General features: G+C 41.2%; 1 long non-coding RNA gene across 2 annotated transcripts in view; it reads right to left on the reverse strand.

The window, feature by feature from the left end:
- LOC147365740 (uncharacterized) overlaps positions 1 to 25697 on the reverse strand; it is a 234629-nt gene that overhangs the window by 141116 nt on the left and 67816 nt on the right. The window contains exon 1 of one of the 2 annotated variants that reach the window (XR_015132329.1): positions 22446 to 22561. The exons of the other annotated variant lie outside the window; for it this stretch is intronic. This is a non-coding gene — a long non-coding RNA (uncharacterized LOC147365740). Of the gene's footprint in view, positions 1 to 22445; positions 22562 to 25697 lie in introns of those variants that run through there. 2 annotated transcript variants of the gene reach the window in all.

A 25697-nucleotide genomic window follows, 5' to 3' on the forward strand; every position in this document is an offset into this window, starting at 1 on the left:
GAAGAGGATTTGACCATCAAATATTCATTGAGGGGGAAAAGTACAGCAATGTGCCCTGAAGAGTTGTTTTCAACCACAGCCCAGGGTCAACACTCCACTTGAATGGTTTCCCATATGGTCTCTTACAGTTCACCCTCCCATCCTCATCATCTGTTTCCTGATCCCCTAGGGCCTTGTATGGTGCTGAATGTGTAAAAGAAGGCTGAAAACGAGCCTTTGCTTTCTGGTTTGTCAATTTTCTCTTTGAATCCCTCTCATAAAGTTTGGGTTGTCCCCATATAATTGAAAACACTCTTGTAAAAGTTCTCAAAAAACTCCATTCGCTTCCTATCCTCATCTTACTCTACCTATCTGAACCATCAACAGTACTGACAGTCTAATCCATTTCATGAGACACTTTTTATCTCTTGGCTCTCAGCACACAATGTTCTCCTGGTTTTTCCTCTAACCTCAATGGCTTCTCCTTCTCAGTCTCCTTTTCTGGCTCCTCCTCCTCTGAGAGACTCTAAATATTGGTGTCCTCCAGGGCTTAGTCTCTGGCCTTCTTTCTCTTCTAACTTCAATCTCTCCCTAAGCTATGCCGTCCCCTCTAATGGGTATAAATGTCATCAACATGCCAATGACTCACAAATTTATTTCTTTAGTTGTGATGGTTTGAAAACATGTCCACAAATATTTTGCTGCACCTCTTACCAAACATGGAATACAATTCCCCTCCCTTTGAACATGAGCCAACCTTAGTGACTCAGTATTAACAAACAGAGGCAACTGTGAAGCTGTGGGATTTCTGAGACTAGGTTAGGAAAGGTGATACAGCTTCATATCGGTTCTACCTCTCTTGAGACGTGCACCTTTGGAACCCAGCCCCCAGGCTGCACAGAAGTCCAGCAGCCAGGGGGATAAGGCATGTGTAGGAGTTCTGGCCCAGCCCCCGCAGATGGCTGATGACCATAATCATCCACCACTACACATGTGAATAAGTGAGGCTTTACACCATTCCAGCATGCAGCCTTCCGGTTGCCCCGGTTAATGCCAAATGAAGCAGAAACAAGTCCCCTACTCAAGTTGCAAGTTTGAAACAGAATACATGTTGCTGTTGTTTTAAGCCATTAAGCTTTGAGGATGTTGTTACTCTGTAAGAGATAACCAGAGAAGGATTTAAACCCTTCCTCTTTTCCAGCACCTGTACACTCAATATCCTCATTTCAATGTGTTTTAGAAAAATCAACTTGTTGTAAAAAATACTTTGGCTACCTGATGTGAAGAACCAACTCATTGGAAAAGATCCTGATTCTGGGAAAGATTGAAGGCAGGAGGAGAAGGGGACGACAGAGGATGAGATGCTTGGATGGCATCACTGACTCTATGGGCATGAGTTTGAGTAAGCTCTGGGAGTTGGTGATGGACAGGGAAGCCTGGAGTTGCTGCAATCCATGGGGTCACAGAGAGTCAGACAAGACTGAGTGACTGAACTGAACTGTTGCAAAAAAAAAAAGGACTCTTGATTTCCTCTGCCAAACTGACTCCTCTCCTGTCCCTTCCTGTCTTAGTCTAAGGCACCACCACTCAGGAAAATACCTGGGAATCATCCTTGAATAAGGCCTCCTCCTAATACCACTCATCTAAACTATTGGCAAATCTTGTAAAAATTACCTTCAAAATATACCAAGATGGCCATTCCTAACTGCCTGCTTCAGTACCTCTTGTCGTCAGCACCACCGTCTTCTCTTACAATGTCTACAGCAGTACAATAGCCTTCCAAAGTGCTTCCCAAGTTTACCTTGATACAGCCTGTTCACTGGACAAGCATCTTCTGTCAACATGCTGGGATGGCTTTCCATCACACTTACCATAATGATGTTGGGGCCTTACTGTGGCCTATAAGGTCACACGTGAATGGGATCCTACCTTTGGTTCCAGTTTTTGTCCCTTACCATTCACTCACTTGGCTCATTTCCTTTTGTCACACTGCCTTTTTGCTTTTCCTGGAACAATCTACACTTACTACTGTTTCCGACCTGCTGGTTTTATCTGTCTGGAAAGCTCTTCTCCCCAGATCGTATGACTAATTATTTCAGGAAATGAATGTCTTGGCTCATATATCATCTTTTCAAAAAGGCTTTTCTTTAAATGTTAAGTCCATCATTGGCCTCTATTACTTCAGTTCCCTTGTCTTTTTTTTTTTTTCCTCTTTAATGCATTTTTCCTTGCCTGAAATCACATTTATTTGTTTGATGTTGATATTCTCTCAGATGTAAATTTAGGTTTCCTGAGCTCAGGGGCTTTCTTTATGATACTATAATCTTCAGCCCCAAGAGAAGTGCCTTCCACAATTGTGCATAGTCTATACATCTCTGATAAATAAGCTTTATTCAATAAAACAAATAGTTGAATCTGTTAATACATAATGCTTGATTAGTTTGGATTAAAAGTTTACAATGTGTTTTATTGATATCCAAGCTATTTCCATCAAGGAGAATTTGTTCTCTCTGTGTTGAAGCCTTCCTGGATGAACTGGTTTGACTCTGGATTATTTTCAATTAATTTACAGCGATGATGTTACACTAGATCCTCAGATATAAAATAATTACTGGAACATTAAAATATGTAATGCAGCATCAATATTGAACATTTCTTTGTCTTGTTTCTCTCTCTCTCTTTTTTTGGGGGAGTCACAGCTGTGTGGCTGCAGAATCTTAGCTTGACCAAGGACCAAACCTGCACCCTTGGCAGTGAGAGCATGGAGTCTTAGCCATTGGACTCATAGGGAATTCCCCTGAACTTCACTTCAGCCTGGGGTTACTTACATATTAATGTGTAAGTTTTTCTTGCCTTATGACAGTATGCTTGGGTTTCTCTTACCTTGGGCGTGGGGTATCTCTTCACTGCTGCTCCAGCAAAGCGCAGCCATTGCTCCTTACCTTGGACAAGGGGTATCGCCTCATCTCAGCCCTTCCTGACCTTCAACGTGTGATAGCTCCTCTAGGGCCTCCTGCCCAAGGTAAGAGAAACCCAAGCAAGACGGTAGGTGTTGCAAGAGAGCATCAGAGGGCAGACACACTGAAACCATACTCACAGAAAACTAGTCAATCTAATCACACTAGGACCACAGCCTTGTCTAACTCAATGAAACTAAGCCAGCCCATGGGGCAACCCATGATGGGCGGGTCACGGAGGAGAGATCTGACAGAATGTGGTCCACTGGAGAAGGGAATGGCAAACCACTTCAGTATTCTTGCCTTGAGAACCCCATGAACAGTATGAAAAGGCAAAATGATAGGATACTGAAAGAGGAACTCCCCAGGTCAGTAGGTGCCCAATATGCTACTGGAGATCAGTGGAGAAATAACACCAGAAAGAATGAAGGGATGGAGCCAAAGCAAAAAGAATACCCAGCTGTGGATGTGACTGGTGATAGAAGCAAGGTCCGAAGTGAAGAGCAATATTGCATAGGAACCTGGAATGTCAGGTCCATGAATCAAGGCAAATTGGAAGTGGTCAAACAAGAGATGGCAAGAGTGAATGTCGACATTCTAGGAATCAGCGAACTGAAATGGACTGGAATGGGTAAATTTAACTCAGATGACCATTATATCTACTACTGCGAGCAGGAATCTCTCAGAAGAAATGGAGTAGCCATCATGGTCAACAAAAGAGTCTGAAATGCAGTATTTGGATGCAATCTCAAAAACGACAGAATGATCTCTGTTCGTTTCCAAGGCAAACCATTCAATATCACAGGAATCCAAGTCTATGCCCCAACCAGTAACGTTGAAGAAGCTGAAGTTGAACGGTTCCATGAAGACCTACAAGACCTTTTAGAACTAAGACCCAAAAAAGATGTCCTTTTCATTATAGGGGACTGGAATGCAAAAGTAGGAAGTCAAGAAACACCTGGAGTAACAGGCAAATTTGGCCTTGGAATACGGAATGAAGCAGGGCAAAGACTAATAAATAGAGTTTTGCCAAGAATGCACTGGTCATAACAAATACCCTCTTCCAACAACACAAGAGAAGACTCTATACATGGACATCACCAGATGGTCAACACCGAAATCAGATTGATTATATTCTCTACAGCCAAAGATGGAGAAGCTCCATACAGTCAGCAAACACAAGACCAGGAGCTGACTGTGGCTCAGATCATGAACCCGTTATTGCCAAATTCAGACTGAAATTGAAGAAAGTAGGGAAAACCACTAGACCATTCAGGTATGACCTGAATCAAATCCCTTATGATTATACAGTGGAAGTGAGAAATAGATTTAAGGGCCTAGATCTGATAGATAGAGTGCCTGATGAACTAGGGAATGAGGTTCGTGACACTGTACAGGAGACAGGGATCAAGACCATTCCCATGGAAAAGAAATGCAGAAAAGCAAAATGGCTGTCTGGGGAGGCCTTACATTTGTAAGCTGTGAAAAGAAGAGAAGCAAAAAGCAAAGGAGAAAAGGAAAGATATAAGCATCTGAATGCAGAGTTCCAAAGAATAGCAAGAAGAGACAAGAAAGCCTTCCTCAGCGATCAATGCAAAGAAATAGAGGAAAACAACAGAATGGGAAAGACTAGAGATCTCTTCAAGAAAATCAGAGATACCAAAGGAACATTTCATGCAAAGATGGACTCAATAAAGGACAGAAATGGTATGGACCTAACAGAAGCAGCAGATATTAAGAACAGATGGCAAGAATACATAGAAGATCTGTACAAAAAAGATCTTCATGACCCAGATAATCAGGATGGTGTGATCACTGATCTAGAGCCAGACATCCTGGAATGTGAAGTCAAGTGGGCCTGAGAAAGCATCACTATGAACAAAGCTAGTGGAGGTGAGTGATAGAACTCCAGTTGAGCTATTCCAAATCCTGAAAGATGATGCTGTGAAAGTGCTGCACTCAATATGCCAGCAAATTTGGAAAACTCTGCAGTGGCCACAGGACTGGAAAAGGTCAGTTTTCATCCCAATCCCAAAGAAGGGCAATGCCAAAGAATACTCAAACTACCACACAAGTGCACTCATCTCACACGCTAGTAAAGTAATGCTCAAAATTCTCCAAGCCAGGCTTCAGCAATATGTGAACTGTGAACTTCCTGATGTTTAAGCTGGTTTTAGAAAAGGCAGAGGAACCAGAGATCAAATTGCCAACATCCACTGGATCATCGATAAAGCAAGAGAGTTCCAGAAAAACATCTGTTTCTGCTTTATTGACTATGCCAAAGCCTTTGACTGTGTGGATCACAATAAACTGTGGAAAATTCTGAAAGAGATGGGAATACCAGACCACCTGATCTGCCTCTTGAGAAATTTGTTTGCAGGTCAGGAAGCAACAGTTAGAACTGGACATGAAACAACAGACTGGTTCCAAATAGGAAAAGGAGTATGTCAAGGCTGTATATTGTCACCCTGTTTATTTAATTTATATGCAAAGTACATCATGAGAAACGCTGGACTAGAAGAAACACAAGCTGGAATCAAGATTGCCGGGAGAAATATCAATCACCTCAGATATGCAGATGACACCACCCTTATGGCAGAAAGTGAAGAGGAACTCAAAAGCCTCTTGATGAAAGTGAAAGTGGAGAGTGAAAATGCTGGCTTAAAGCTCAAGATTCAGAAAACGCAGATCATGGCATCCGGTCCCATCACTTCATGGGAAATAGATGGGGAAACAGTGGAAACAGTGTCAGACTCTATTTTTCTGGGCTCCAAAATCACTACAGATGGTGATTGCAGCCATGAAATTAAAAGACGCTTACTCCTTGGAAGGAAAGTTATGACCAACCTAGATAGCATATTCAAAAACAGAGATTACTTTGCCAACAAAGGTTTGTCTAGTCAAGGCTATGGTTCTTCCTGTGGTCATGTATGGATGTGAGAGTTGGCCTGTGAAGAAGGCTGAGCACTGAAGAATTGATGCTTTTGAACTGTGGTGTTGGAGAAGACTCTTGAGAGTCCCTTGGACTGCAAGGAGATCCAACCAGTCCATTCTGAAGGAAATCAGCCCTGGAATTTCTTTGGAAGGACTGATGCTGAGGCTGAAACTCCAGTACTTTGGCCACCTCATGCAAAGAGTTGACTCATTGGAAAAGACCCTGATGCTGGGAGGGATTGGGGGCAGGAGGAGAAGGGGAAGATAGAGGATGAGATGGCTGGATGGGATCACTGACTCGATGGACGTGAGTCTGAGTGAACTCCGGGAGTTGGTGATGGACAGGGAGGCCTGGCGTGCTGCAATTCATGGGGTCTCAAAGAGTTGGACATGACTGAGCGACTGATCTGATCTGATCTGATCTGATGACAGTATGCTTTTTTTGTTTAGATTCTGTCAAGAACTGTGAGGGATCTAAGATTTCACCCTACTTGCCAACTACAAACTAGCTTGAAACAGATTTACAAATGCAGGTTAGCCTGGGCAGAAACTACAACACCTTTGTGAAAAGTTAGGTAGTTTATTGCTCACAGAAATATTAGTAACCAGGACATCACCATTTTTCTTGCCCTGGTTCCTTGAGTCCAATTCCCAGAGGGAAGCATGACAAAGGTCAGGTGACACCTAGGTGTGTTTCTCTTATAGGAGAGAAATCTGACTGCAAGAAAATCTGCCCAATCTTGCCTCAGAGAGAGGTACTTTCTTTATTAAACTGCATAACAAAAGAAACTACCTTCTCTTTCAGAGGTAGGCACTGTCTCTGTCTTTCAAAGCTGTTTGCTTGGTAACAATTTTGAAAGGACAGTCCAGAAAAGTGCTGTCATTGCCTCTGCTTGCAAAACATGCAGAAATGCAAAATTCATACAAAATTGTCTCTTGTTATGGACTGAATATTTGTATCCCCCTGGAATTCATAAGTTGAACCCTAACCCCCAATGGGTTGGCATTTGTGGAGGTGATTAGGTGATTTTGAAAGGTGATTAGGATTAAATGAGGTCATAAGGGTGGAGCCCTCTATATGGGATTTGTGCCCTTAGAAGAAACAGCAGAGAGCTTGTTCTTTTTCTGAGTGAGAACAAAGAAGAGGTCATGTGAATCCACAGAATGGTGGCAATCACCTACAAGCCAAGAGAAGCAGACTTAGAATGAAACCTACCTTGCCAGCACCTTGATCCTAGACTTTCCAGCCTCTGGAATTGTGAAAAAATAAATGTCTATTGTTTAAGCCAAAGGGTATGGTATTCTGTTATGTCAGCCCAAGCTAAGATATCCCCCAAAAGATATTTCACTTGTACTGGATTTTTTTTAATTGAAATATTTTTCTTAACACAATTAGCTAGATCAAAATATTTTGGCAGAAAGCTATCAGAAAAAAGTACCATTACTGTAAAAATATCATTACATCAAATGAAGATTTCAGTTTAAATTGAGTATGGATCACTTTATATTTTGTTCAGTCATTTTTAAAGAAATGAGTTTTCATGACATAACAAGAAATTTAGAAACAGAATAAAACTGATTCAACAACTCATTGATGCATCAGAGACCTACATGCATGTCATTTTTCTGCTCTTCCCACCTTAGTGTGCTGGTAAGACATGGTGCAGAACATTGGTCTAGCCATTGAGTAAGTACCAGGGGAAGGAACCAGATCAGGAGTTAATGTGTTGGTGCTGCCATTCATTGCCAATATCAGTTTCACCAATTCAACTTATCTCGCCAAGCCTCTCTGTGCTGAAATGTAAAATGGCAATAAAGGTAATATTCATCTTCTCTATTTCAAAGGTTATCATGAGGACCACAAATGCAAACATGAAAGTTGCAAAGGGCTGATTTGAGTCTTGACAAGAACTGATTTTATCATGGCATATTTACCATCTAAATTATAAAGAAACACTCATTTTTAAAACACTGCAAAGTAATGATTGTCAAGTGACCAAGGAAAAATCACAAATCTACTGTATGTCTAGCTGTCACTTGATTATTCTAAACCTCCAGGTTCATGTACTGAAATCACAGCAAAGTTATTTGCTACTCCAGAGAAGTATTATGAAATTTTAAACCTCTGGGACTTTACACAAACTGCTCCTTCTATTGATAATGCCCTGTCCCTTCAATCTGTACTTATTAGTAAATCTTTGAGGCCAGGTTAAGTATTGTCTCTAAAGTCTCTTTTTCAAATTTCTTGGGCCATTTGGGCTCATCCATTGTGCTCCATTTGGTGGCGATTAGGGTAGCTCACCTTTACTTGCATGTGTATCCATTTATCTTACTGACTCATGAATACCTTGATGATTAGAGATTCCATTTGATTGACCTTAGAATTTTCAGTACCTAGGACCAACCTCAGAGAAGGCAATGACAACCCACTCTAGTACTCTTGCCTGGAAAATCCCATGGACAGAGGAGCCTGGTGGGCTGCAGTCTGTGGGGTTGCTAAGAGTAGGATATGACTGAGCGACTTCACTTTCACTTTTCACTTTCATGCATTGGAGAAGGAAATGCCAACCCACTCCAGTGTTCTTGCCTGGAGAATCCCAGGGACGGGGAAGCCTGGTGGGCTGCCGTCTATGGGATAACACAGAGTTGGACACAACTGAAGCAGCAGCAGCAGCAGCAGCAAGACCAACCTAGACAGCATATTCAAAAGCAGAGACATTACTTTGTCAACAAAGGTCCATGTAGTCAAGGCTATGGTTTTTCCAGTGGTCATGTATGGATGTGAGAGCTGGACTGTGAAGAAAGCTGAGCACCAAAGAATTGATGCTTTTGAGTCGTGGTGTTGGAGAAGACTCTTGAGAGTCCCTTGGACTGCAAGGAGATTCAACCAGACCATCCTAAAGGAGATCAGCCCTGGGTGTTCACTGGAAGGACTGATGCTGAAGCTGAAACTCCAATACTTTGGCCACCTAATGCTAAGAGTTGACTCACTGGAAAAGACCCTGATGCTGGGAGGGATTGGGGGCAGGAGGAGAAGGGGACGACAGAGGATGAGATGGCTGGATGGTATCACTGACTCAAGGGACATGAGTTTGGGTAAACTTTGGGAGTTGGAGATGGACAGGGAGGCCTGGTGTGCTATGATTCATGGGGTCGCAAAGAGTTGGACATGACTGAGTGACCAAACTGAACTGACACTTGAACAACATGAGTTTGAACTGTGTTGGGTCCACTGAAACATGGATTTTTTTCAATAGTAAACATTAAAATACTCTAATTTCTCTGGCTGGTTGCACCTGAGGATGTGGAACTGCAGTTAAGGAGGAATTGCACACATGGAGCACAAACTGTAAGCTATATGGGGATTTTTTTGACTGAGCTGAGGGTTGGCACCACTAATCTCCTGCCCCTCTGTTATTCACAGGTCAACTGTATATATTTTGGGAAAACTACCCCATGTCTGAGGTCAGGGGCGGCGGCCAGGAGGAGCTACCCCATGCCCCCGAGCCCGAGGCCAGGAGCTGAGGCCGGGAGGACCAACCCCACGCCCAAGGAGCTGTGGCTGCGTGGGCACAGGAAGGCCTAGAGGAGCTATCCCATGTTGAAGGTCAGGAAGGGCAGTGGTGAGGAGATACCTCTCGTCCAAGGTAAGGAGTAGCAGCTGTGCTTTGCTGGAGCAGCCGTGAAGAGATACCCCACGCCCAAGGTAAGAGAAACCCAAGTAAGATGGTAGGTGTTGCAAGAGGGCATCAGAGGGCAGACACACTGAAACCATACTCACAGAAAACTAGTCAATCTAATCACACTAGGACCACAGCCTTGTCTAACTCAATGAAACTAAGCCAGCCCATGGGGCAACCCATGATGGGTGGGTCACGGAGGAGAGATCTGACAGAATGTGGTCCACTGGAGAAGGGAATGGCAAACCACTTCAGTATTCTTGCCTTGAGAACCCCATGAACAGTATGAAAAGGCAAAATGACAGGATACTGAAAGAGAAACTCCCCAGGTCAGTAGGTGCCCAATATGCTAGTGGAGATCAGTGGAGAAATAACACCAGAAAGAATGAAGGGATGGAGCCAAAGCAAAAAGAATACCCAGCTGTGGATGTGACTGGTGATAGAAGCAAGGTCCGAAGTGGAAAGAGCAATATTGCATAGGAACCTGGAATGTCAGGTCCATGAATCAAGGCAAATTGGAAGTGGTCAAACAAGAGATGGCAAGAGTGAATGTCGACATTCTAGGAATCAGCGAACTGAAATGGACTGGAATGGGTAAATTTAACTCAGATGACCATTATATCTACTACTGTGGGCAGGATCCCTCAGAAGAAATGGAGTAGCCATCAGGGTTAACAAAAGAGTCTGAAATGCAGTATTTGGATGCAATCTCAAAAACGACAGAATGATCTCTGTTCATTTCCAAGGCAAACCATTCAATATCACAGGAATCCAAGTCTATGCCCCAACCAGTAACGTTGAAGAAGCTGAAGTTGAATGGTTCCATGAAGACCTACAAGACCTTTTAGAACTAACACCCAAAAAAGATGTTCTTTTCATTATAGGGGACTGGAATGCAAAAGTAGGAAGTCAAGAAACACCTGGAGTAACAGGGAAATTTGGCCTTGGAATATGGAATGAAGCAGGGCAAAGACTAATAGAGTTTTGCCAAGAAAATGCACTGGTCATAACAAACACTCTCTTCCAACAACACAAGAGAAGACTCTATACATGGACATCACCAGATGGTCAACACCAAAATCAGATTGATTATATTCTCTACAGCCAAAGATGGAGAAGCTCTATACAGTCAGCAAACACAAGACCAGGAGCTGACTGTGGCTCAGACCATGAACTCCTTATTGCCAAATTCAGACTGAAATTGAAGAAAGTAGGGAAAACCACTAGACCATTCAGGTATGACCTAAATCAAATCCCTTATGATTATACAGTGGAAGTGAGAAATAGATTTAAGGGCCTAGATCTGATAGATAGAGTGCCTAATGAACTAGGGAATGAGGTTCGTGACATTGTACAGGAGACAGGGATCAAGACCATTCCCCCCCCCCCAAAAAAAAACCATTCCCATGGAAAAGAAATGCAAAAAAGCAAAATGGCTGTCTGGGGAGGCCTTACAAATAGCTGTGAAAAGAAGAGAAGTGAAAAGCAAAGGAGAAAAGGAAAGATATAAGCATCTGAATGCAGAGTTCCAAAGAATAGCAAGAAGAGATAAGAAAGCCTTCCTCAGCGATCAATGCAAAGAAATAGAGGAAAACAACAGAATGGGAAAGACTAGAGATCTCTTCAAGAAAATTAGAGATACCAAGGGAACATTTCATGCAAAGATGGACTCAATAAAGGACAGAAATGGTATGGACCTAACAGAAGCAGCAGATATTAAGAACAGATGGCAAGAATACACAGAAGAACTGTACAAAACAATCTTCACGACCCAGATAAACACAATGGTGTGACCACTGACCTAGAGCCAGACATCCTGGAATGTGAAGTCAAGTGGGCCTTAGAAAGCATCACTACGAAAAAAGCTAGTGGAGGTGATGGAATTCCAACTGAGCTATTTCAAACCCTGAAAGATGATGCTGTGAGAGTGCTGCACTCAATATGCCAGCAAATTTGGAAAACTCAGCAGTGGCCACAGGACTGGAAAAGGTCCGTTTTCATTCCAATCCCAAAGAAAGGCAATGCCAAAGAATGCTCAAACTACCACACAATTGCACTCATCTCACACGCTAGTAAAGTAATGCTCAAAATTCTCCAAGCCAGGCTTCAGCAACACGTAAACTGTGAACTTCCAGATGTGCAAGCTGGTTTTAGAAAAGGCAGAGGAACCAGAGATCAAATTGCCAACTTCCCCCGGATCAGGGAAAAAGCAAGAGATTTCCAGAAAAACATCTATTTCTGCTTTATTGACTATGCCAAAGCCTTTGACTGTGTGGATCACAATAAACTGTGGAAAATTCTGAAAGAGATGGGAGTACCAGACCACCTGATCTGCCTCTTGAGAAATTTGTTTGCAGGTCAGGAAGCAACAGTTAGAACTGGACATGAAACAACAGACTGGTTCCAAATAGGAAAAGGAGTACGACAAGGCTGTATATTGTCACCCTGTTTATTTAATTTATATGCAGAATACATCATGAGAAATGCTAGGCTGGAAGAAACACAAGCTGGAATCAAGATTGCCGGGAGAAATATCAATCACCTCAGATATGCAGATGACACCACCCTTATGGCAGAAAGTGTAGAGGAACTAAAGAGCCTCTTGATGAAAGTGAAAGTGGAGAGTGAAAAAGTTGGCTTAAAGCTCAACATTCAGAAAACCAAGATCATGGCATCTGTCCCATCACTTCATGGGAAATAGATGGGGAAACAGTGGAAACAGTGTCAGACTTTATTTTTTGGGGGCTCCAAAATCACTGCAGATGGTGATTGCAGCCATGAAATTAAAAGACGCTTACTTCTTGGAAGGAAAGTTATGACCAACCTAGATAGCATATTCAAAAGCAGAGACATTACTTTGCCAACAAAGGTTCGTCTAGTCAAGGCTATGGTTTTTCCTGTGGTCATGTATGGATGTGAGAGTTGGACTGTGAAGAAGGCTGAGCGCCGAAGAATTGATGCTTTTGAACTGTGGTGTTGGAGAAGACTCTTGAGAGTCCCTTGGACTGCAAGGAGATCCAGCCAGTCCATTCTGAAGGAGATCAGCCCTGGGATTTCTTTGGAAGGAATGATGCTTATGTTGAAGCTCCATTACTTTGGCCACCTCATGCGAAGAGTTGACTCATTGGAAAAGACTCTGACGCTGGGATGGATTGGGGGCAGGAGGAGAAGGGGAAGACAGAGGATGAGATGGCTGGATGGGATCACTGACTCGATGGACGTGGGTCTGGGTGAACTCCTGGAGTTGGTGATGGACAGGGAGGCCTGGCGTGCTGCGATTCATGGGGTCGCAAAGAGTCGGATACGACTGAGCGACTGAACTGACCTGACCTGACCCTTTGTAAGGTTAACTGTGCCCATTGTTACCTGGGGTAAGTGTGTTTTCATTTTTGCTGTATGTTACACACTCTTTCTGGAAAATATACCCTGTTGGGTTTGATGGGAAAGCTATAACTCCCCATCCTTTTCTGGAGATCACTGTAACTTAAATGCTAACGCAACACTCTTGGTCAAACTTTGAGTTTGACCCGGTCTGTCTCATAGGCAACAGACAAGACATGATAAAATTTCCAGGGCTTTAACAAATCCACAAAATAGATTTTAGTATTGCCCAGGTATCCTCTGCACTACAGAGGCAGAAGCCCTGTGCAGAGACACAAAGTCTAAGACCACCCATCACTTAGCAATGCCACTTCTAGAATACAGGTTCCCAGATTCCCAGGTGGTCTCAGGATCACAGCACCAAACAAAAATGTTCAACTATAGATGCTACGTTTTCTCCATCCTCTTATCAGACTATTATCATTTTATTATTAAACATTTTTCTCTTTCTGCTTCAGGAAAAAATATATATATAACATAGTATACACTAAAATGAAGCAAAAACTTACAGTGTTATAAGAGATATGAGCATGGTAAGAAATTTAAAAATTCGACGTTACAACAAATAATGGATTTTATTATATTGACTTTTGTCTAATTTTTTTCTAGGCATAAATAATTGGAAAATACATACATGCTTTGAAGTGGATTGTTTTAGGGGATATACTAAAGCTTTGCAGTACTTGAGTTTGCTTTGAGCAATAACACTACTCACCACCGTAGCTTTGATTTCATGCCAGGAAGCTATGTCATTTTATTTTAAACAGCCACCAGTGTTCATCTTCCAACTTGTCTGGCATTGACCCTGATGTTGCCATAAGTCTGTCATCCCCTAATGACTATCCCAGGCTGCACACATTCCACACAGGGACCCTATGTGGAAGGTAAAACGTGCCACATGACACTGTGACATTGTTCGGAGAAGGATGTTCATTCTTTACGAATATTCCCACGGAGAATCTGACCTGTGTTCATCACAAACAGGAACTTTTTTTTCAAACCGGAAGGTAGAGTGAGAGAGGAAACAATGTTGATTTCTGGGAGAAGAGGTTTTCGAAGTCCCATTTGCTGGCTCTTGGAACAATTATGGGAAGCCCCACAGAGCATGTCCTTTTTTTACTCAAAATAATGGAAAGCACTTCTACTCCTCTGCGGAAACAGCAGTTCAAAGACAGGACACAGAGTCCCTAAGTTCTGGCAGCCTTTAAATAGTATTTTTTTCCCCTTCCCTGGTAAACTGGTAAAGGACTCACCATTTAGGTACATTGATATATATGGGTCTCATTTATAGCCCGCCATGCTATTTGCCTTTGGGAATGAACAGACTGGCCTATACAGTCCCACTCATGTACTCAGTGAATATTCAGTAATCACTTCCTCTACACTGAGCTAGGCAGTGTGGAAACAAAAGTGAGTAAGACACTCTGTGCCCTCAAGAAATATATAATCTAGGCAGACATGTGAATTGAAAAGCATACCATTCTGGAGAGCAGTTAAGTAATCTGTAATCAAATTGTCACTAGTGAGCAATTTTTCTCCTGTTACCTCTTCTAGAGAAAAAGGTTTATCTAACCTCTTAATAATTTAGCAATGAATTAGAGGCAACATGTGCTTCCCTCTTGGCTCAGTGGTAAAGAATCCACCTGCAATGCAGGAGACGCAGGAGATGCAGGTTCAATCTCTGGGTAGGGAAGATCCCCTGGATGAGGGCATGGCAACCCACTCCCGCATTCTTGCCTTGAGAATCTTCTGGACAGAGGAGGCTAGCGGGCTACAGCCCATAGGGTTGCAAAGAGACACGATTGATGGTGACTGAGCATACGCACATTGAGGCAATATAGGTTCCATGGAAACTTCCATGAAAGTACTATGGAATGTTTTGCCACAGTTAGAAGCAAGGAACTAGTTTGAATAAAATAACACAAATGCACCTTAAAAACACACAGTGCTGAGTAATTTAAAAAGAAGAAACTAAAAAATACATAACAACAACATACATGTACATTAAGATACAAACACACAAAGCAACAATGCCCATTTACCATACAAATGAAATGGGTATATGGAAACACATATAAATGATCGCCTTTAGTGGGGAAAGGCATGGGTTTGGAGACTGTTAAAAGAAATTAGATAAGTGTATAAGTAAGATAAGATCAGCTTCTGTAGTTTATTGATGATTCAGTTTAGTTCAGTCCCTCAGTCACGTCCGACTCTTTGTGACACCATGAATTGCAGCATGGACAGGCCTCCCTGTCCATCACCAACTTCCGGAGTTCACTCAAACTCACGTCCATCGAGTCAGTGATGCCATCCAGCCATCTCATCCTCTGTCGTCCCCTTCTCCTCCTGCCCCCAATCCCTCCCAGCATCAGAGTCTTTTTTAATGAGTCAACTCTGCATGAGGTGGCCAAAGTATTGGAGTTTCAGCTTTAGCATCTTTCCTTCCAAACACCCAGGGCTGATCTCCTTTAGAATGGACTGGTTGGATCTCCTTGCAGTCCAAGGGACTCTCAAGAGTCTTCTCCAACACCACAGTTCAAAAGCATCAATTCTACGGCGCTCAGCTTTCTTCACAGTCCAACTCTCACACCCATACATGACCACTGGAAAAACCATAGCCTTGACTAGACGGACCTTTGCTGGTAAAGTAGTCTCTGCTTTTGAATATGCTATCTAGGTTGGTCATAAGTTTTCTTCCAAGGAGTAAGTGTCTTTTGATTTCATGGCTTCAGTCACCATCTGCAGTGATTTTGGAGCCCAAAAAAATAAAGTCTGACAGCATTTCCACTGTTTCCCCATCTATTTCCCATGAAGTGTTGGGACCAGATGATCTTGGTTTTCTGAATGTTGAGCTTTAAGCCAACTTTTTCACTCTCCACTTTCACTTTCATCAAGAGGCTTTTGAGTTCCTCTTCACTTTCTGCCATAAGGGTGGTGTCATCTGCATATCTGAGGTGATTGATCTTTCTCCCGGCAAACTTGATTCCAGCTTGTGATTCTTCCAGCCCAGTGCTTCTCATGATGTACTCTGCATAGAAGTTAAATAAGCAGGGTGACAATATACAGACTTGACGTACTCCTTTTCCTATTTGGAACCAATCTGTTGTTCCATGTCCAGTTCTAACTGTTGCTTCCTGACCTGCATGTAAGTTTCTCAAGTGGCAGGTCAGGTGGTCTGGTATTCCCATCTCTTTCAGAATTTTCCACAGTTTATTGTGATCCATAGAGTCAAAGGCTTTGGCATAGTCAATAAAGCAGAAATAGATGTTTTTCTGGAACTCTCTTGCTTTTTCGATGATCCAGCAGATGTTGGCAATTTGATCTCTAGTTCCTCTGCCTTTTCTAAAACCAGCTTGAACATCTGGAAGTTCACGGTTCACGTATTGCTGAAGCCTGGCTTGGAGAATTTTGAGCATTACTTTACTAGTGTGTGAGATGAGTGCAATTGTGTGGTAGTTTGGTGACAATAAATTGAGGGGTGTGAATAGCTCAATCCTCTACCACACTTCTAAAATGGAGACGAAAAGAAAAAAGCTAATTACACAGTACAAATCAGTAAGAGTGCCTGGACTGCAAAGTTATTACAAAGAGAATTAATAAAATCAGCTTTGGACCTGGACTGGCATCTCGTTTCATACATGATATTTTACATGTTTCAATGCCATTCTCCCAAATCTTCCCAGTCCAGGTTCAATGCACGATACTGGATGCTTGGGGCTAGTGCACTGGGACGACCCAGAGGGATGGTATGGGGAGGGAGGAGGGAGGAGGGTTCAGGATGGGGAGCACATGTATACCTGTGATGGATTCATTTTGATATTTGGCAAAACTAATACAATTATGTAAAAGTTAAAAATAAAATTTAAAAAAAAATCAGCTTTGGAGATGTAAGAAAATGTTTGAAAGGAGACGACATCTAAGCTGAGCTTCAGACACCTAACCTTGCAGCTATAGCCTTTTCCTTCATCACCTGTTGGCTCATCTTTGCCCTGGAATCTGAATTTAACTTCACAGGTGAAGAAGCCTTTCTCCCCAGTAATACCGAAGATATTTCATCTTATTCATTCCAAAGTGATTGAGGAGTTCAAAGATTAGCTGCCCTTAGGTTCGCCCCTGGATCTACATTTCTGAGGTAGAATACCCCATGTCTAGAGCCCATTCTCCTTGCCTTGTAGTGGTCTCCACCCAAGGGCTCTGACACATAAATCCACACAGTCTTCCTGTTCCAATTTCATGCCCGAGGCTCTATACTGTTTTGTTTGCTTTTGTGTTTTTCTTATTATCAGACACAACCTCGCAAGAATCCCTTCGTAGGTCCCTGGTTTACTCTTCCACGATCTAGCCAGGTGAGACCCATCCTTTGATTCCTCTTTCTCAGATGCTAGCTAGTGCTACGGAGTTCTGCCCAGAGTCCTTAGGAACCGGACTCCTGCCACGTGGTAGCTGCACTACTAGGCCCACTGTTTGAGGCTCACCATCTATCATGGACAGGTCCACCTATTCTTCCTTGCTAGACTTCCCCTTTTGTCTTTCAACATTGTGCAATCCTGTCTTTCAACACTGATCAGTGTATACCTTTTCTCCTTTTACTTTAGTATCCTAAAGTTTAGGGCAACTGCTCTGCCTGTCTGTCTGCCCTTTCCCCTATACTGTGATGCTGGGAATACCCTTGGGTGTATCTGACCCAGGCTGGTAGGAGAGTCATAATGTAAATATTATGCAATGGGCCTTGAAGCCAGGCCTCTAAGGTGTGAATTCAGATGTTCAGCTAATTCGCTGTGCAAGCATAAACAGACTATTTAATCTCAGTGTATCTGGATAGGGAGAGGAATGCTGTATCTCAAGATTGTATCCACTGAAAGAATTTATACTTGCAAAGTCCTTATAACAATGTCTGATATAAAGCAACTACTCTGGTCATGTTATCCATGGTGCTATTATCTTCAGCTTTTGTCCTCCCTGAGATGCTTGTCTCATTCCTAACAGCTTCAGTACTGTCTCTGGGAATCATCAGGGAGAAAAAAAAAGTAGATGATTTGTTTTTAACCTAAAAGAATTGTTTTGGGGAGAATGAAATGCAGTATAGTGGGAACAGACCAGAATCTGATTTCAGATGACCTAGGTCAAAGTAACAGCTGTCTCTTTCTCACTGTGTGATTCTGAGGAAGTTTATCTCTTTTGGCCCGTTTCCCTGTTTATGGAATGGAAATAATAATAACCTCTACTTCCCAGGATAGTTATGAGGATTCAGCAAGGTAAAGCCTGCGAAAGCTCTTTTGGAAATGGTGTTATGCTAATATTTGTTGCTTTTGTCATTGTTATCTATCATTTGTTTCATGCCACTAGAAACTACGTCTTAATGCTTCCTGTAGAGTCGATGAGTGATAACTCAAGTCCATAAAAGATGTTTAATTCTCCTATTTTGAATTAACTGGCTCAATTCATTGTGACCCTAGAGGGGGAAAAAAAATCTGTGTGTGAAGCTAAGGCCTTTACTAATATATTATCTTTTAAATGTGAAAAACAAGTACCCGGTGCACACATACACACAACTTTAATCTTCCCCGCTGTTTCTCACTTACACTGTACTCCTTATCAGTTAGGAGAATCAAGAAAACAGCACCTCAGAAAAAAGCAAGACTTTCCTAGCATATACATTGGCTATGTCATTTAATGACTACAACAGTCCTAGGAAGAAGATACAGTTTTATACCTTTGTGCAGATGAGACCAGGGAAGGTGGGAATGTTCATCAATATACCGTCTAGCTTATTGCTGTGGAAGGGAGGGCCAGAAGCCAGGTGGCTAGAGTTGTATCCCACATCAAGAGAAAACAAAGAGCTCTTTTTCCACATAAATCAAGAAGAATTTATATTTATCAGCCCCAGCCCTTTGCAAACCAATGGACAGAATATAGTAAGAAGATATGTGTGTATTATTTTGGGAGGAGATGCAGATGTAGAGGAGGTGACATTTTATAGAAATAACTGATCAGATGTAGTTTTATAGTCCTCCTTCACTAGAATACATAGCAATACATTTAAGCATTTCCTGATGCTCACTAAAATATATTCCCCTTAAAATCCTTGCCTGGAACTTTCATCCTCCTTGAGCCATTTTATCTGATAAACTTATAAAAACTAACCAACATGGGCTTATACCGGTTGCTCTTTAACATGAACCATTCATGACTGTGAGTCATGGGCACCGGGCTATTAATATGTTCAATACTCTTTTAGTGTGATTCCATGTACATCTTTGGATGCTCCTTTTGGGTCTAATGAGAAGGAGGCTTTCGACCAGGAAGACTGTTTACAACAGTCAAATAAAGCAATCTGGATAAAATGAGGCTGGATAGGAACTCTAAATAATAAATGGTTAACTCAAGAATGGCCATGGTAGCTAAAGGGAAAGAGAATAGTTATCATTATGGCTCCTTTCATTTCTTAATATAGGACTTCCCTACAGTTCAGATGGTAAAGAATCTACCTGCAAGGCAGGAGACCTGGGTTCAATCCCTGGGTCAGGAAGATCCCCTGGAGAAGGAAATGGCAATTCACTGCAGTATTCTTGCCTGAATAATCCCATGGACAGAGGAGTCTGGCAGGCTACAGTCTACGGGGTCACAAAGAGTCAGACACAACTAAGTGACTAACACAACATTTCTTAGTACAACTCACTGAAGCTACACACCTTTAACTTTCCTCCTATTATTGACTCCTCAAAGTCTATGTGGGTTGCTTTCTGGAAGAAAAATTAATTGCATAATTATTTATAGATTGGTTATTTTTTAGAATCAAAATGTTACTAATTTTATATCTTTCTGAAGGCAATGGCACCCCACTCTGGTGCTTTTGCCTGGAGAATCCCATGGGCGGAGGGGCCTGGTGGGCTGCAATCCATGGGGTCGCTAGAGTCCGACGCGACTAAGCGACTTCACTTTCACTTTTCACTTTCATGCATTGGAGAAGGAGATGGCAACCCACTCCAGTGTTCTTGCCTGGAGAATCCCAGGGAAGGGGAAGCCTGGTCGGCTGCCATCTATGGGGTTGCACAGAGTCGGACATGACTGAAGCAACTTAGCATAGCATAGCATAGCATAATGTGTTTATGCACATGGTAAACTTTAAATTTCCAGCCACTAAATAATGCCCTGGATGGCATTACTGACTCAATGGACATGAGTCTAAGTAAACTCCAGGAATTGGTGATGGACAGGGAGGCCTGGCGTGCTGCAGTCCATGGGGTTGTAAAGAGTCAGACAGGACTGAGCAACTGAACTGAACTGAAATAATGCCTTTACATTTTGTGCCTGCTCTGATTTTTCTTATACAAAGAAAACAAAAATTATACATACAGATAAATATTCATTTGTCTGAGTCTATGAATATTGAGTCAAAGATTCAGTGAATAACCCACACTCATTTTACCTATTTACTGAATATTCACCCAACACATTCCTATTCAAAGTTTTGTCTAACCATTACATTATTTTTTCTTTCACACAGAGTTTTCAAGCAACTAAAGTATTAAAGGCTAAATTGCATTTTACTTGAAAATTGGGAACACTGGCAAATGATTATTTCTTGCATTCTTAACAAATAAAATGCAACAAGGACTCTATAGTCAGATTGAACAAAGTCAGGCTATGCCACTTACTGGCTTTGTGATTTTGGTTAAGCTTCTTAAACAGTCTGGGCCTCAGATCCCATAGTTACAAACTAGGAATAATAATAGTATCTACCTTATAAGAATATTATGTAGAATGAATATCAACATTTATAAGTCATTTAGAACAACTCTTACACAAAACTAATAATTAACAAATAATTTGTTGTGTGTGTGTGTATATATATATATATATGGTGTGCTCATATATATGTGTCTATATATTACGTATGTAAATAAAGAGACTATGACATCAAATTTATTGATGTCTCACTAAAGTTCAAGTCACTTTCCTCCCCTTCATGCATCAACATGTAACTAGATGAAATCAGTCACCATTGTTTGAACAGGTATTAATGTCTTCATATTTTTTACTCATGTATGCTCTGCTTCCAACGCTTTTGCTTTTTTACACTCAATTTGTAAGAATGTTGGGTGAACTTTAAAATTCACTTTATTTTTTTTTGAACAGTACAAGGAATTTATTATAAAAGAAAAAGTCCAAAGGTATAGCAGTAAGTAACTGATTCTCTAAGCACTTCCTCTAAATCTCTTCTGAACTTCCATATCACTTTGCATTTGTATTTCATTTAATAAGGTGTACTATAATTGATTGCTTCATCTATTTGTCTTCCCTAACCCATGTAAATTCAAAGAACCAGGCATGTCATAGACATCCTGTGAGCCCTGAGTCCATACTGACCTGAGACATAGCAGAAATGTAACCAACATGTGTGTAAATGTATGTGTGTCTTTGCGTGTTTTAGTAAACAAAGGGCCAATTTCAATGCCAAAGCTGTTTGCATCTTTTTAGATGAGTCTCTTAGTTTCTCTTAATTCTTTAAAATGAGGTACATAATAGGCCCTTTCTGACTCTAAAATTTTATGATGTATAAAAGCAAAATAGAAAATAATTGCAAGCATACTAAGAAGAAAAATACTCCATCAAGTTAATAAGTACCTATGCATTCATTTATAAATAAGCCAATATTAACATATTTCAATAATGACCTAACGAGGCCAATAGTAAATGGAAATTTCTTCATTATACTTTTAAAAATTTGAAACCCTTCTATGAACCTATTAAATAAATGTGATAAAAGGAAAGAGATGAGGAAGGAAAATGGAGGGTATTTGGGGTAGTAGAGACACTGAAAACACAGAGATCAAATAGATGTGCTATTTTAAATACTCATCTGTAGGATGATTAGAGTTTTATTAGGGTGAAAGCTGCATTTGAAAGGGGAGGTCTGGGGACAGTGGGCTTCTACATTCTACAGCATGCTTTCCTTAATTAAAGGAGTTATCCTGGAAAGTGATCCTTAAAACCTATGATTGACAAGCATCTTCTTTCCAAAGGGGCTACAAATATAAAACAAAAGGTACTTTTTTGTTTGACTTGAACTGGAAGATAGAAAATAAATTATAAGAAGCTATAAATGTCTCCAGATAAGACTCAGTGAAGTTTCCATTAAATTTTCCAATTAAGATAGGGTTCATAACGAAAAAAAAAAAAAAGATTTTGCCAAACCACAGTGAAATTTTAGATGTAGAAATTTTTAAAAATCTTATTTTATAATCAGATCCAAAATATTATAAATGATGATTCAATTTGATTCACTATTGTTAGTTATTACTGTGACCTTCAAACCAAAGATAACCTAGTCCAGAGAAACAAAACAGAGTTCAAGGGTGTTTGTTTGTATTCTCCTCTTTTCAAAGCAGTATGCTAATTGCATTCAAGAATACTAAAAAAGTGAAGACAAATTCATGGACCCCCAAGGAAGACAAAGATAATACACAGACAACAAGTAGACACCGTAAGTAAAGCCAAAATAACATACCTACAGATACACCGCCAAGGAACACAAAGCCGGGAGCGGATCTCAAAGGAAGGAAGTTAGTCTGGGAAGGCACCTAGGAGAACTGCAGCCTTTAGCAAGGTCTCAGAGGAAGCAGAACCAGGGTCATGCAGCTGAGGAATGAGGGCCTTCCGGGCAGAGCGGGGACCTTAACAAAACACATCCAGAGGTACCACTAGACCAGATGTGCAAGTTGTGAATAGCTTGTTGAAAGTGAAGAGATTGTGAGATGTGACTTGGAAGACAGGTATGGCAAGGATTTATTTGGAAGATCCTTGGGTAATATTAGCATTTAATCAAAGTAGTGAAGGAAAGCCAGGGTTTATACAATACACTTTTCATCATGGAAAATGTATTCTAAGTTCTTTAGTGACTATTTTTTATTGTAGATTTCAAGTCCTCAACTTATCCTTCAAAGTTCTCCTGAAAAATCTAACTCCTATCCTAGCATTCAGGGCTCTTTGCACTGTGATCCCACCTTACTGTTCTAGTCCGGTGCCCTGTTTTTCTCCCATGTAAACCTCCCACATGGCCACAATGAAACAGAGTAGAGCTGAGGACATTTTTTAAATATTCTTTTGTACAAGAGTAAGCTTTACAGCACTTCTGCCATTGCTTCCTATTTTCAATTCTGCTTGAAATGCCTTCCTCACTCCTATCCTTCTGGGTCCTCTTCATCCTTCACAGTCTGGCAGCATTCTACGTCTGCCGTAAAGCCTTCTCAGCCTTTCCATTCCACTGTGACTTCTTCCCTATACACTTTTGTTTTGTGCCTATTGGTTAAAATATCTACTTAGCACTGAAATTTGACTTATTACATGTATACACTTTATATGTATTGTTGTATGTGCTGTGCTGTGTGCTTAGTTGCTCAGTCGTGTTCAAATCTTTGTGACCCTATGAACTGTAACCTGCCAGGCTCCTCTGTCCATGGGGGTTCTTCAGGCAAGAATACTAGAGTAGGTTGCCATGCCCTCCTCCAAGGGATCTTCCCAACCCAGGGATCAAACCCAGGTCTCCCACATTGTAGGTATATTCTTTACTGTCCGAGCCACCAAGGAAGCCCAAGAATACTGGAGTGGATAGCCTATCCCTTCTCCAGGGGAACTTCCCAACACAGGAATCAAACTGGGGTCCTTTGCATTGCAGGTGGATTCCTTACCAGCTGAGCTACCAGGGAATCCTATGTAGTTGTATATATACTTATAAATGGAGCAACTGGAGGGCAGAGATTTCATGTATATTTTTCATTTCTCATAATGCCATGTACATTTTAGGCATTCAATGAAAATACATGGACTTTTTAGGCCATATGAAAACAGGATTATTTTTGTCTTTTTGTGTTTTAGCTCAGCACCTTGTTCAGCTCCTAATACATTGTATATTTTTCTTCTCCATAAATAGATTGAGTGTACAAATGATAATACAGTGAAGTGGAAGAAGCATATGCTCTGTAATCAGACAGATCTGGGTTCAAATTTGGCCCTCTACTACAAGCCTTGTGACAACCGGGGGCAATTTCTCAACCTTCCTAAGCTGTATTTTCCTCTATTGCCATTGAGGGTAATAAATCTAACTTGAAACATAGAAGATATTGCAGATAATACTAAGCATTCAATAAATGCTATCTATTACTAAAGTTTTCCACCTGAATTTTCCCCATAAATCATTGAATTCTTATACTTTATGATGTAGAAATCATTACATTATATACCTGATACAATATAAATATAATACGACATGTAACATCATGTCTAACATTGTTGTTCAGTTGTAAAGTCGTGCCTGACTCTTTGTGACCCCATAGACTGCAGCATGCCAGGCTGTAGGTTCCCCTGTCTTTCACTATCTCCTGGAGTTTGCTCAAATTCATATGTCTTTTGAGTTGGTGATGCTATCTATCCATCTCATCCTCTGCCATCTTCTCTTTTGGCCTTCAATCATTCCCAGCATCAGGGTCTTTTCCAATGAGTCGGCTATTTGCACGAGAGGGCTAAAGTATTGGAGCTTCAGCATCAGTCCTTCCAGTGAATATTCAGGGTTGGTTTCCTTAAGCATTGACTGGCTTCATCTCCTTAATGTTTAAGGCAGTGTCAAAAGTCTTCTCCAGCAACACCATTAGAAGGTATCAATATGTTGGCACTTAACCTTCTTATTGTCCAATTCTCACATTTGTATATGACTACTGGAAAAACTATAAATTTGACTATATGGACCTTTGTCAACAAAATGATGTCTACTTTTTAATATGTTATCTAGGTTAGTCATAGCTTTTCTTCCAAGGAACAAACATCTTTTAATTTCATGTTTGCAGTCACCATCTGCATAGATTTTGGAGGCCAAGAAAAGAAAATTTGTCACTGCTTCCACTTTTTCCCCTTCTATTTGCCATGAAGTGAGGAGACCAGACACCAGGATCTTAGATTTTTTAATATTGAGTTTTAAGCCAGCTTTTTCTCTCTCATCTTTCACCCTCATCAAGAAGCTCTTTAGTTCCTCTTCAGTGTCTGTCATTAGAGTGGTATCATTTGTGTATCTGAGGTTATTGATATTTCTCCTGGCGATCTTAATTCCATACAGCCCACCATTTCACATAATGTACCCTGCATAAAGGGCTTTCCCAGTGGCTCAGCAGTAAAGAATTAGCCTGCAATGCAAGAGCCACACATTTATTCCCTGAGTTGTGAATATTCCTTGGACAAGGGCATGGCAACCACTCCAATATTCTGCCCAGGGAATCTCCTGGACAGAGGAGCCTGGTAGGTTGCAGTTCATGGGATCGAGAAGAGTCAGACACGACTGAAGCAACCTAGCGCACATACACACTCTACATGAAAGTTAAATAAGCAAGGTAACAGTATAAATTTTGTCACACTCCTTTCCCAATTTGGAACCATTCTGTTGTTCCATTTCTAACTGTTGCTTCTTGACCCACATACAAGTTTCTCAAGAGGCAGGTAAGGTGGTCTGGTATTCCCTTTCTTTAAGAATTTTCCACAGTTTGTTGTGATCTACATAGTCAAAGGCTTTAGCACAGTCAAGGAAGCAGAAGTAGATGTTCTTCTGAAATTCTCTTGCTTTCTCTATGATTCAATGTTGGTAATTTGATCTCTGGTTCCTCTGCCTTTTCTAAACTCAGCTTGTACATCTGGAAGTTCTTTGTTCACATATTGCTGAAGCCTAGCTTGAAAGATTTTGAGTATAACCTTACTAGCATGTGAAATAAGCACAATT

This window comes from Bos grunniens, chromosome 9 (genome assembly GCF_055505025.1).
Source record: "Bos grunniens cultivar Pamir isolate PY7600 chromosome 9, Bosgru_T2T1.0, whole genome shotgun sequence".
Classification (NCBI taxonomy): Eukaryota; Metazoa; Chordata; class Mammalia; order Artiodactyla; family Bovidae; genus Bos; species Bos grunniens.